The sequence below is a fragment of the Emys orbicularis genome, chromosome 2 (genome assembly GCF_028017835.1).
Source record: "Emys orbicularis isolate rEmyOrb1 chromosome 2, rEmyOrb1.hap1, whole genome shotgun sequence".
Taxonomy (NCBI): domain Eukaryota; kingdom Metazoa; phylum Chordata; order Testudines; family Emydidae; genus Emys; species Emys orbicularis.
The window spans coordinates 229,834,027-229,848,876 of NC_088684.1; positions in this window are offsets into that span (position 1 = coordinate 229,834,027).

Genomic DNA, 14,850 nt, shown 5'->3' on the forward strand with positions numbered 1-14,850 from the left:
ACTGAAGCTCAGCAGTTTCTCTTTGGAGTCTGGTCCTGACGTTTTTTTGCTGTAAGATGGCTACCTTTACATCTGTTATTGTGTGGCCAGGGAGGTTGAAGTGTTCTCCTACAGGTTTTTGTATATTGCCATTCCTGATATCTGACTTGTGTCCATTTATCCTCTTGCGTAGTGACTGTCCAGTTTGGCCAATGTACATAGCAGAGGGGCATTGCTGGCACATGATGGCATATATAACATTGGTGGACGTGCAGGTGAATGAGCCGGTGATGTTGTAGCTGATCTGGTTAGGTCCTGTGATGGTGTTGCTGGTGTAGATATGTGGGCAGAGTTGGCATCGAGGTTTGTTGCATGGGTTGGTTCCTGAGTTAGAGTTGTTATGGTGCGGTGCGTGGTTGCTGGTGAGAATATGCTTAGGGTTGGCGGGTTGCCTATGGGCGACCCATTGTCCAGATTCCCAAAACATTACAGAGAAAAATCTATCACCTTGATTACAAGAGGCCCCTAATACTTTACTTGAAACACATCCTAGAATCTTGGAAATGTAATGAATTAACTTATTCTGTTTGAGTTCCAGAGATATCCAAGAGGACAATTTCCCATTGACTGCATAAAAGCACATGACATGATAAAAGAATGCTACATAGGTGAGGAAAAGCCACCCAGGCTCTGAGTGAAAGGAGTAAGCAGAAGGATGATTTCTTCCTGTCAAGTACCTATCAAACAGAGTTCTTTAAATACGCCTATATCGCTGCACAGTGTCCCACTGTTTGTTCATTCCTTTATGCCACTACAGTTAATGATAGTCTATTAAACTGGAGCATAGCAGCCAGCAGGTCACTAAGAATGTAAGCTCTGGATGTGGGCTGTCACTACCTGCTAGAACACAGGTAGAAAACCCATTATCTAAGCTGCCAAAAAAATACATTAGGAAACCTAATTAATAAGAAAGCATAATCATTTTTCTCAGTTTTTAAAAGATTAACTTGCACTATTTTCCTACTAGAGTCATCCTTTTATTTCAATCAATTGTGTTTATTGGAATTAATGTTAAAATATGCAGAATTTTTTAAAAACAGTTTTTATTTCAGACTGACTGTTTTCTTGTTGATGCTTTCTAGCAGTTAAGATGCTACATTTTTATACTGCCTTCATTATTCCTGTATCTCTCCATTATTTGCCCATCTAATTGTCTATAAAATTCAAGATTAAGTTTTAAAAAGTGTATTCTTCGTGTTGAAGGATCTTTGGATTATTACCTTTAGCTACAGGAAGTGATCCATATTTATCTTCACCATGTCTTAAAGCTATATTCATTATTTGTTAATGATCTCTTCTTTTGCATTTTCTAGATATCAGACCTTCACCCACTTGACATCTTTATAGTAAAAGTCTTGACCACAGAGTACTTTAGAAGATTTTCATTGTTGTTTTAAAAATAAGCTGAAGACTTATTTAATCATGTATTAGTTATTATTACTTTAATTATACATTAGGCTAATACTTACCTTTTGAAAAGCACAGTGATAAATTAATAAATAATGACACTATCTGCATTGCAATCAAAGAATTCAGAAACAAATCATTTAGTTTTAATACAAATGTTCATGTTTTGCCTCAGTATAGTTTCAAACATCTGCACTACAGCCTCCAGTATATAACCCTTTTATTTGAGCCAATATAATCCAATTCATATAATTTTGTTCTATATTTTAACTCAAAGCTTGTTGGAATTGTTATAGATAACATACATACCAGTTGCATGCATAAATATATGTACAATTGGGGCCTTAAATGATATAATGATTTTATTTAACAGAATTATGTTTTTAAAAAATAAATATAAATAGGTAATGTCTCAAAAAAGAGATATTGGAATTTGAAAAGGTTCAGAAAAGGGAAACAAAAATGATTAGGGGTATAGAATGGCTTCCGTATGAGGAGAGATTAATAAGGCTGGGACTTTTCAGCTTGGAAAAGAGGCAACTAAGGGGGGACATGACAGAGGTCTATAAAATCATGAGTGGTATAGAGAAAGTAAATAAGGAAGTGTTATTTACTCCTTCTCATAATACAAGAAAAGGGGCCACCAAATGAAATTAATAGGTAGCAGGTTTAAAACAAACACAAGGAAGTATTTTTTCACGCAACGCACTGTCAACATCTGGAACTCCTTGCCAGAGGGTGTTGTGAAGGCAATACTATAACGGGGTTCAAAAGGGAGCTAGATAGATTCATGGAAGATAGGTTCATCAATGGCTATTAGCCAGAATGGGCAGGAATGGTGTCCCTAGCCTCTGTTTGCCAGAAGCTGGGATTGGGTGACAGGGCATGGATCACTTGATGATAACCTATCTGTTCATTCCCTTTGGGGCACCTGCCATTGGCCACTGTCAGAGGACAGGATACTGGGCTTGATGGACCTTTGGTCTGACCCAGTATGGCCATTCTTATGCCTTCAATAATTTATGCGCCAAATACTTGACTCATTGCCTATTGCCCTATGTTCGACAAAAGCCTCTGACATTGGCAGAGCTGATCTTCCTTTTTGCCTCAAGAATCCAACATGACAAGGCTGAAGTCCAAGCATTCCCAACTCAGAAATCCCATCTGTAGAGCTCCCTCCCTAAGGATTCTGGTACAATCTAACTGGGTTGCTCTTAGAGACTCTGTGATAAATATTCAAGTCAGTACATTCTTGACCATTTTAGCCTCTCCTCTTCATGAGAGCTTCCTAGAGGTAACTTTTTCTTTTTACCCACTTATTGTTGATTGTAAAAATGTCAGGTATCTCTGGGGCCTTTGGACTGAAATTATTTTGTTTGCATACTACAATCCAGATGTTTTGATAATGGGAATTAAAAAATTGAAATAAAAATAAACTGTGCTTAAGATCTGTTTACATGTATGTAATTAAACACCAGTGTTCAAGGGCAGTAGGGAGCTTTTTTGTGTGGATAATTATTAGATTATATGACAGTTTTAGTATTCTTTTGCAGCTTTAGACCTTGCAGCTCTCAAATGTTCCATCTACCAAGACACAAGGTGGGTGAGGTAATATTTTTTATTGGATCAGCTTCTGTTGGTGGAAAGTACAAGCTTTCAAGCTACAGGAGATCTTCAGCTGTGGGGAAGATAACCAGAGTGTCTAAGCTAAATACAAGTTGGGATAGATTGTTAAACATACGAGGTTCACACATGCTGAAGGAGACCATCTAAAATGAAGTGGGCAATTAAGGGTTAGCGGGCAATAGGGTGTGTTGCAAATTGTTGTCATGAGCCATAAAACCAGTGTCTCTGTTGAGTCCCTGGTTTTTAATGTATAGCAGAGTTATGAATTTAAGTTCCCAGATTCACCTTTTAAAGGTTTTGTGCAGGTTTCCTTTGAGGACAAATATAGAATCATCACTTTGTGAAAAGTGTTTGCCCATTGCTGATAAGGTGTTTTTGTCTTTTATCATTTTTCTATGAGAGTTCATTTGTGAGTAGTGACTGTCTGGCTTTCACGCACATAGTAGTAGTTGGGGCTTTTGATGCACTGGATGAGGTACACCACATGCGTGTAACAGGACCCATGAATTTTGAACGGTGCATTCTGGGGCACATTGATCATCATAACAGTGGGGATACGTCTGCGGGTTTTGCATCTGTTGTTCTGGCAGGATCTAGTGCCATTTTGAATTGGTGTGTCCTGGTCTGTGGGAGCTTGCTTCTGATGATGAGCTTGGAGAGGTTTGAGAGGGTTGTTTGAAGGCCAGAAGAGGGGATAAAAAACAGAATATAACTCATGGGCAAACATTTTTCACAAAGCGATCACTCCATATTTGACCTCTCAGTCCTCACCCTCAAAGGAAACTTCCACAACACCTTCAAAGGGCAACTTTGGGAACTTAAATTCAAAACTCTGCTAGACACTAAAAACCATGGACTCAACAGAGATACTGGTTTTATGACTACTTGCAACAATTTGCAATACACCCCACTGCCTGCTCACCCCACTTTAAGTGGTCTCATAGGAGCATGTGTGAAGCTCTTATAACTAGGGTCCTACCAAATTCACAGTCCATTTTGGTAAATTTCACAGTTATAGGATTTTTAAAATAGTCAATTTCATTGTTTCAGATGTTTACATCTGAAATTTCACAGTGTTGTAACCATAGGGGGGTCCCAACCCAAAAGGGGGTCATGTGGGGTCGTGGGATTGCCACCCTTATTTCTGCACTGCTGCTGGCAGGGGCGCTGCCTTCAGAGCTGGGCAGCCGGAGAGCAGCAGCTACTGGCTGGGTGCCCAGCTCTAAAGCCAGCGCCGCCACCACCAGCAGCGCAGAAGTAAGGGTCGCAGGATATGGGGAGGAGGCAGGGCCAGCCTTACAGGTGGGCAACCACCCAGGGCCCCATGGTCAGGGGGCACTGTAACCCCCCGCCCTCTGCCACCCCAAAGCCTCTTTAACCCCTAAGCACTGGAACCGGAGCCGGGGAGGGGCAGGGCTGGGGGTGCCCCAGCTGCGGCTCTTACCATGCACCGGGCTCCAGCTGCTACTGCCAGCAGGACTTTGGAGCGATGGAACTTCCTCTTCCCCTGCAAGGGCCACTCTCAGGGCCGGGTCAATCCTACCTCCAGGAACTTCCCCCTGCTGCAGAAAGCTCTGTGTCTGTGCTGCCTTCAGAGCCCAGTGTTCCACCCTGACTTCTGTGCTGCTTTCAGAGGTGGGCTCCCAGCCAGCAGCTGCGGAGCTTCTTGCAGCTGGGGGAGTTTCCTGGAGGCGAATCTCACCCAGCCCTGCAAGCAGCCCCTGCCACGGAAAAGGAAGTCCTGTCCCTCACCAGCCCTGCAGTAGCCTATCTCCCAGATGCAGCTCCTTCTGAGCAGAGCCACTTGCTAGCTTTTATAAGTCCCTACAATAGCCGGATTTCACGATCCATGACACGTTTTTCATGGCCGTTAATTTGTTAGGGCCCTGCTTATAACTTACTATCTATCTCAACTTGTGTTTATCTTAGACACTCTGGTTATCTTTCCCAGGCCTGAAGAAAAACTGTATGAAACTCGAAGCTTGCACCTTCCACCAACAGAAGTTGGTCCAATAAAAGATATTACCTCGCCTCCTTATCTCTCATATATCTTGAGACCAACACAGCTACAACAATACTGCAACCATCTGCCAAGAAGGAAATCATAGCCTGTTGTGGGACCCTGAGAATCCAATATTTACTTCTGGCCCACTGTTATGAACATTCCCTGCCTTTGCTAGCAACAGAGCATGGGGGGAGGGGAGAAACAATCATTTGGAATTTAGCTTACATGCAGTGGTTCAACACCACCACTTTAATCAGAAAATGTTTGGAAAGGAGTAATATTGAACAGGTATGGCATGAACTTCACTGCTGTTTTGGAATTATTGTTCAGTGAAGTATTCAAGACCCATGCCTTTAACTTCATTCTTATTTTAAAAGGTGAGGAAAGGAGTTTTCCCACCCCTTTTCTTGCCAAATAATTTGGTATACCCCTAAGCATTTGAAAGGGTGCCAGGGATAGGGTGGAGGGATAGTTCAGTGGTTTGAGCATTGGCCTGCTAAACCTGGGGTTGTGAGTTCAATCCTTGAGGGGGCCACTTAGGGATCTGGAGCAAAATTGGGCCTGCTAGTGAAGGCAGGGGGCTGGACTCAATGACCTTTCAGGATCCCTTCCAGCTCTATGAGATAGGTATATCTCCATATATTTTTTTTAAGTTGCTGGTCTGTTTTTCCAGCCCAGGAATAACACTCACTGCCATGCCCAAGTCTCTTTCAGGGCACAGTTTTATTCTTCAACATTAAACTTAAGCAAAACATCACCAAAACCAAAAACAAATCAACACTGTGATCAACAACTCCCAGAGGCCGTCCCCTATTGACTCTCACTGCTGAAAGGAGAGCATGTCCTTCTCTTTAATCTCCTGGCTTCAGGGCCTACTACAGTAGCCTATCTCCCAGATGGAGCTCCTTCTAAGCAGAGCCACTTGCTAGCTTTTATAATCTCTTTCTCCCTTCCCACCTGGGTCTGATAATCAGAGTTACCTGCCTCAAGCCTCTGGCCCTGTTACACATGTATACAAACACACACACACACACACACACACACACGCACGCACAAGCCCAGTGCACAGTACACCTGACCCAGATCTTCAAAAGGTATTTAGGCACTTAACTCTCATTGAGCTCAATGGGAGGTAGGCACCTAAATACCTTTAAGAATCCAGATCCTACTGCATAGGCCAGTGAATATTCTGCAAGACATCTGACAACACAATTAACACAGTGGTCTCTTAATACATATTGTGTGTTAGCCCTCCAGGGATTAATTTATTAAATGAGACAATATAGCAGTTAGAGACACCTGAAATTTTCTTAGGAAGGACTCAAGAGGGCACAAGAACAAAGTATCCCACTGCGTAGGAAAGATAGGAAGTATGGCAAGAGACAACCCAGGCTTAACCAGGAGATCTTTAATGATCTGAAACTCAAAAAAGAGTCCTACAAAAAGTGGAAACTAGGTCAAATTACAAAGGATTAATATAAACAAATAACACAAGTATGTTGGGACAAAATTAGAAAGCTCAAGGCACAAAACGAGATTAAACTAACCAGGGCCGGCTTTAGCAGGTGCGGGGCCCCACGCCGGGACGCGAATTATCTCGCGCCCCCTCACCGAATCTTCCCCTCCCTGCCCCATTGGATCCCTCCCCAAATCCCCGCCCTGACCCCATCCCCATCCCCGCCCCCTCCCTGCCCCACTGGATCCCTCCCCAAATCCCCGCCCTGGTCCCACCCCCAGCGCCACCCCCTCACTGCCCCATTGGATCCCTCCCCAAATCCCCGCCCTGGCTCAGAGTCTTCCCCAAGCATGTCGCATTCCTCCTCCTCCCCTCTCCCTCCCAGGCTTGCGCTGATCAGCTGTATGGAGGGTGGGGGGAGAAGCAGGAGCGGCTTTTTTTGTTTTCCCCGCTCCACCGGCAGCCCCGGATGTTGTGGGGCCCTCTTAGGCGCGGAGCCCCATTCCGGGGAATCGGCCGAATCAACTTAAAGCCGGCCCTGAAACTAACTAGAGATGTAAAGGGTAACAAAAAAACATTCTACAAATACATTAGAAGCAAGAGGAAGACCAAGGACAGGATAGGCCTATTACTCAATGATGGGGAAGGGAGGAGGACAATAACAGAAAATGTGGAAATGACAGAAGTGTTAAATGACTTTTTGTTTGAGTTTTCATTTAAAAGGTTAGTAGTGATCGGACATTTAACATAGTGAATGCTAATGAAAATGAGGTAGGATCAGAGGCTAAAATAGGGAAAGAACAAGTTAAAAATTACTTAAACAAGTTAGATGTCTTCAAGTCACCAGGGCCTGATGAAATAAATCCTAGAATACTCGAGGAGCTGACTGAGGAGGTATCTTACTATTAACAATTATCTTCAAAAAGTCATGGAAGACGGGAGAGATTCCAGAGTACTAGAAAAGGGTAAATATATGGGCAATCTATAAAAAGAAAAATAAGGATAACCCAGGGAATTACAGACCAGTCATTTTAATTTCACTACCCAGAAAGATAATGGAACAAATAATTAAGCATTCAGTTTGCAAACACCTAGAAGATAACAAGGTGATAAGTTAACAGCATGCATTTGTCAAGAACAAATTGTGTCAAACCAACTTAATAGCTTTCTTTGACAGGGTAACAAGCCTTGTGGATGGGGGGGAAGCGGTAGATGTGATATAGCTTGACTTTAGTAAGGCTTTGATACTGTCTCACATGACCTTCTTGTAAACAAACTAGGGAAATATAACCTAGATGGAATTACCATAAAGTGGGTGCATAACGGGTTGGAAAACTGTTCCCAGAGAGTAGTTTATCAGTGGTTCACAGTCAAGCTGGAAGGGCATATCGAGTGGGGTCCTGTAGGGATCAGTTCTGGGTCTGGTTCTGTTCAATATCTTCATCAATGATTTAGATAAAAGGCATAGAGAGTACACTTATAGAGTTTGCAGACGATACCAAGCTGGGAGGGGTTACAAGTGCTTTGGAGGATAGGATTAAAATTCAAAATGATCTGGACAAACTGGAGAAATAATCTGAAGTAAGTAGAATGAAATTTAATAAAAACAAATACAAAGTACTCCACTTAGGAAGGAACAATCAGTTGCATATGTACAAAATGGGAAATGACTGCCTAGGAAGGAGTACTGTGGAAAGGGATCTGGAGGTCATAGGAGGTCACAAGCTAAATATAAGTCAACCGTGTGACACTTGCCAAAAAAGCGAACAACATTCTGGAACGTATTAGCAGAAGTGTTGCAGGCAAGACGCGAGAAGTAATTTTTCCGCTCTACTCCACACTGTTTAGGCCTCAACTGGAGTATTGTGTCCAGTTCTGGACGCCACATTTCAGAAAAGATGTGGACAAAATGGAGAAAGTCCAGAGAAGAGCAACAAAAATGATTAAAGGTCTAGAAAACATGACCTATGAGGGAAGATTGAAAAAATTGGGTTTGTTTAGTCTGGAGAAGAGAAGACTAGAAGGGACATGATAACAGTTTTCAAGTACAAAAAAGGTTGCTATAAGGAGGAGGGAAATAAATTATTCTCATTAACATGTGAGGACAGGACAAGAAGCAATGGGCTTCCAATTTTATGTCATGAAACAATATATAGAGTCATTAAACTAACAGACCAATAACATGGTCATTTTAACATATTGGTATAATTGTTTATCCACATTTCTATGGTAACAGCACCACTTGACTGGACCACATCACACTTCATCTTAAAGTAGACATACACCTCTACCCCGATAGAACGCGACCCGATATAATACGAATTCGGATATAACGCAGTAAAGCAGTGGGGAGCTCCGGGCCCTTTAAAGCGCCACCCGAGCCCCACTGCTTTACCATGTTATATCCGAATTCGTGTGGAGCCCCGAGCCCTTTAAATCACTGCCCGAGCCCAGCTGTGGGGAGCTCCAGGCCTTTTAAATCCCTGCCTGAGCCCCACTGCCAGAGCTCCGGCGGTGATTTAAAGGGTCTTGGGCTCCCCACAGCAGCTGGAGCCCCGGGCCCTTTAAATCCCCGCCAGGGCTCCGGCAGCCGGGCTCGGGCGGTGATTTAAAGGGCCAGAGGCTCCGGCCGCTGCGCAGAGCTCTGGGCCCTTTAAATCCCCGCCCGAACCTCGCTGCTGGAGCTCCGGCGGTGATTTAAAGGGCCCGGGGCTCCCCACAGGAGCTGGAGCACCAGGCCCTTTAAATCACCGCCGGGGAAGCCGGTCCAGTCCAGCACGGCGAACTGGCCCGAACCCGATATAATGTGGTCTCACCTATAAGGCGGTGAGATTTTTTGGCCCCCGAGGACCGCGTTATATCAGCGTAGAGGTGTAATAAACTTTCAAATGATGTGAGATGGGCACATGTGTAAAGAGGATACATTTAGTCAACAAAATTTGTGGTGTCTTCTGCTCACCTACAAGGGTATGTAGCAAGACACTATATTACTTGTCTAAATTATATCAGAAATGAGAAGACAAGATTACCAGTCTCTTTTCTTGAAGAAATTTCCTATGGCATTTTATTAGTGGCTACAGTACATATTCAGTGGGCAGTTTCAAGCACTTCCCATAACATAGTATGGGCACAGATTACTTGCAAAAAGCACTTTCCCCTTTTAAATTTATGCACAAATTATGTGCATTTGGTCCTATTTCAAACCCTTCTCTTCACCAAAAAGCTTTAATTTAAAATATGACATACTAAATGACACTACTTCTAGATCATGGCCACATGCAGCCACTAGGGGCTTTTCATGCAGCCACAGCCTCCTGGGCAGTGATAAGGGGGCAAAGCATAAACATAAGCATACAATAAACATACAAATACCACATTTCACAGAAACAGACTTACTAGTTAGCAAGTTAAAAAAAAACAAAAAAAACCACCACCAACAACAAAAACAACATTTGTTTTATTAGGGCTGTCAAGAGATTAAAAAAATTAATCGCACTGTTAAACAATAATAGAATACCATTTATTTAAATATTTTTGGACGTTTTCTACATTTTCAAATACACTGATTTCAATTACAAAACAGAATACAATGTGTACAGTGCTCTCTCTATATTTATTACAAGTATTTGCACTGTAAAAAAAAAATAGTATTTTTCAATTCACCTAATACAAGTACTGTAGTGCAATCTCTTTATCATGAAAGTTGTACTTACAAATGTAGAATTATGTACAAAAAAACCTGCATTCATAAATAAAATATAAAACTTCAGAGCCTACAAGTCCACTCAGTCCTACTTCTTGTTCAGCCAATTGCTCAGACAAACAAATTTGTTTACATTTGCAGAAGATAATTTGAGTGAGTGGTGTTGCAATTTTGTGTGCCAAGTCACAATGCCACTCACTCAAATTTGGCCAAAACTGAGTGGCACTGGAACTCGACCCTATGAGCCAGGGCCAGGTCACAATACCTGGAGAGGGAGCCAAGCCCAGCCAGCCCCACAGGACAGGAGCTGTAGGAGCACCCCGCTGCAGGGTAAGTGCAAAGCAGTCCCGCTCTGCAACTCCCTCACTGGGCCTCCCATCCCCTGGGGACAGCATCCAACCCAACCCCGCTTGGTGGCAGGACCAGACCTGTTTTAGCCACTTAAAATGGTGGGAGATATGCAATCTGGCCTATTCGTTAGCACTTTGCTGCGAAGGCCACAGACCCTAATAAAATTAATAATCAATATATGCAGCTTGTGCCTTGAATTTAGCCAGAATAGACTGGGCCTGCAGAATATATGGAGTTGGTTTTGGTTATAGACTGTGGTGCTGGATTCAGTACTACAACACCTGAATGGAAAACACAAAATTGTTCCTCGGCTGATAGAGCATCTAAGTCAAAAATTTTCCTTGAAGGCCTGATAGCTGCAAAAGAACACTATATTTAAGGATATGAGAATTTGACTTTAATGGCTCAAAAGGATCACTTTAAATCATTGTAGCCTAGTTCAAGTTTCACGGCAGAGTTTCTGCAGATCTCGTGGCTACAGTGAAGGACTGGGAATTGAGATCTTGGCTGAATAACTGGTTCTGCCACAGACTTGCTGCGTGACCTTGGACAACATAATTTCTCTGAGTGAAATATTATCCTTGCAGAGAGGACATACACCCAAACTTATATGACGTAAGTCTCATTTCAGCCATACATTGAAAGATTAGATGGAACATACATGGTGCACATGTTTTGTGCATACCCTTTACGTAGGAATGAATTTCACCCTCTGTGCGTCAGTATCCCCATTTGGAAAATGAGAATAAATAGCTAAAGGGGTGTATTTTATTGCAGGTAGTCAAAAGTTATGTTCAGTAATATTTGTAATGCATTTTGAAATCTTGAGGTGGCAAATGTTATAAAATTGCAAAATACCATTTTTACACCAAGCATTTCTCACTTTCAAGAGTTTAGATAGCATATGTAAACGGTAAGGCTCCTGGTGTTTTAATGACCATATGTCATGTCTCCTGTTCAACATATTTATTGGTTATACTATTGCATGTATGACCTCTGAGGAAAGATTGCAAAAAATGGGTTTGTTTAATCTGGAGAAGTGAAGACTATGGGGGGGACATGATAACCGTTTTCAAGTACATAAAAGGTTGTTACAAGGAAGAGGGCGAAAAAGTGTTCTTGTCCTATCCTCAGAAGTTAATAAGAAGCAATGAATTTAAATTACGGTTGTCGATTAATCGCAGTTAACTCACGTGATTACCTCAAAAAATTAATTGTGATTAAAAAAATTTAATGGTGGTTGAAGCATGAAGGGACATATGAATCTTCAGTGCATCTGGCACACAAATATTTTGCAGTGCTGGCTTCAACAGTGCCATGTGAACGCCTGTTCTCACTTTCAGGTGACATTGTAAACAAAAAGAAGGCAGCATTATCTCCTGCAAATGTAAACAAACTTGTTTGTCTGAACAATTGGCTGAAAAAGAAGTAGGACTGAGTGGACTTGTAGACTGTAAAGTGTTACATTTTATTTTTGAATGCAGTTTTTTTGTATATAATTCTATATCTATAATTCAACTTTCATGATAAAGAGATTACACTACTGTACTTGTAATGGGGGGGAATTGAAAAATACTATTTCTTTTGATTTTTACAATGCAAATACTTGTAATAAAAAATCAATAAAAAGGGAGCACTGTATACTTTGTATTCTGTGTTGTAATTGAAATCAATATATTTGGAAATATAGAAAACATCCAAAAATATTTAAATAAATGGTATTCTATTATTTAATAGCACGATTATACACAATTACTTTTTTTTAATCTTGTGATTAATCATTATTAATTTTTTTAATTGCTTGACAGCCCTAGTTTAAATTGCAACAAGGGAGGTTTAGGTTGGACGTTACGAAAAACTTACTGTCAGGATAGTTAAGCACTGGAACAAATTGCTTAGGAAGGTTGTAGAATCTTGTCACTGGAGGTTCTTAAGAACAGGACAGTGTCTAAAGCTCAAACATGGCAGACTCTGCTAGAGAACCATATGAATGAACTGTCTGTATTCATTATCCAAACTGAGTGTAGTGCAAAGCATAAACAATATAAATGGTGAAAAGTAGAATTGTAGAATTTTTAAGATGTTCCTTTTTTATTTTTTTTTAATTGGTGTCTCAATAAGGGTATTAAAGTACTATAAACTCTTTGCATCTCACATGGTATCATGAAGACAAAGGATACCCTTTATCATTCACACACAAGATTAGGAGTCAGGAGATCTATGTTCTCTCTCTGGCTCTAAATATGCAGTAAAGTAGTCCTATCTGGTGGCATCAATGTCCTCTAAATGCCTATGCAGTTACTTACATGGACCTTCCCAACATTTCCTAAACTCTGAGTAGGTATACCACTAATGCAATCAATTTGCATTCTGGGGTAAACACTTTCAGACATTAGACTCACATGTCGGAAAAATGTGTTTCTTGCCTATAGAGCAACATGCACTTTTTGCACAAATATTGAGTAAAAAGGATATTACCTCATTAGTTAGAAAAAGATTGCTCTATTGGGAGTCATCTATTTCATTACCACATAGGCTCTCCCAAGCTTACCTGGGGGTGTCAACTTTGAAAAAATGATGGGATATAAGAAATCTGTACATGACGGTGACTGATTTGGAGCTTCTCTGTAATAAGTTATGAATACTATATGTTGTCCTGGTTATGACTATAGTAGAAGCTCATAGATACAAACATCAGAGTTCCAGACTTATTGATTAGCCAGATGCCCTCTAGAATTGGAAGTAATCAGACAGCAGTGGAGACACATCAAAAAGCAAATACTTTACTGCCTCGAGGCTTTAGCCCAGGGGCTCAGGGCTTCAGCTGGAGGGGGTGGGTGTTACAGCTGCAGGGGGTCAGGGCTCCCAGTGGGGGGGAGGGGGTTCAGGGCTTCTGACCCTTGGGAGCGCTGGGCTCAGGACTTTAGACCCGGTGGGAGCCCTGGTGCTTGGGGCTTTAACCCTGCGGCTCTGTTCCCTGCTTCAACACTGCGGGGGGTGTTCGGGCTTGGGGCTTCAGCCCCATGGCTCTATTCCCAGCTTCAGCCCCACAGGGGGCACCGGGGCTCAGTGATTTAGCTAAGAGGGGAGCGCTGAAACCAGTGCTCTCCCACCCATAGCTTAGGGTTACCATATTTCCTCCTTAAAAAAAAGAGGACACTCCACGAGGCCCTGGCCCCGCCCCAACTCCGCCCCTTCCCCGCCCCAACTCCGCCCCATTCCCTGAGCGCCCCGCATTCCCCCTCCTCCCTCCCAGCTGCGAAACAGCTGCCCGAGCGCTACCGGCTTCACGGTTTGCCAGGCAGCCCCCAGACCTCCAGACCCTGCCCCCGGCCGGGCGCTTCCCCAGCGCAGCCGGAGCCCGGGAGGGGAAGCGCCCAGCCGGTAGCGCTCGGGCAGCTCGGCTCTTCAGCTACACAGAGCTGAGGTGTCTGGGGGGAGCAGCAGCAGCCACCGTGGGGGAATCCGCCTGCAGCTCACAGCCTGCGGGAGCCGCAAGGTAAGCAGGGGACTGGGGCAGGGATGCCGGCAAAGCTATTTTCCTGGACATCTTCGGCTTTTTGGCAATTCCCCCCGGACGGGGATTTGAGGACCAAAAAGCCAGACATATCCGGGAAAAACCGGACATATGGTAACACTACTTAACTGCCCCCCAGGACTCCACCCCCTACCTAAGCCTCCCTGCTCCTTGTCCCCTGACTGCCCCCTCCTGAGACCCTCCCCCCATCCTAACTGGCCCCCTGGGACCCTGTCCCCTGACTGCCCCAACCCTTATCCAAACCCCCACCCCCAGACAGACACCAGGAACTCCCATGCCCCATCCAACCACTCCCCACACCCTGACAGTCCCCCCCCCCCAGAACTCCCGACCCATCTAAACCCCTCTGCTCCCTGTCCCCTGATTGCCCCCTCCTGGGACCCCTGCTCCTAACTGCCCTCCAGAACCCCACCCCCTACCTGAGCCTCCCTGTTCCTTGTCCCCTAACTGCCCCCTCCTGAGACTCCCCCACCCTAACTGCCCCCCTAGGACCCTACCCCTTACCTGTACCCTGAGTGCCCAAAACCTTACACCCCCAACCCCCAGACAGCCCCCCCAGAACTCCCGACCCATCCAACCCTCCCCCTACTCCCTGTCTCTTGACTGTCCCCTCCAGAACCTCCCTGCCCCTTCTCCGACCCCCTGGCCCCCTTACCATGCCGCTCAGAACAGCGTGTCGGGCTCCACGCGCAGCCCGACACGCTGCCGCCCTCCCCCACGGAGCG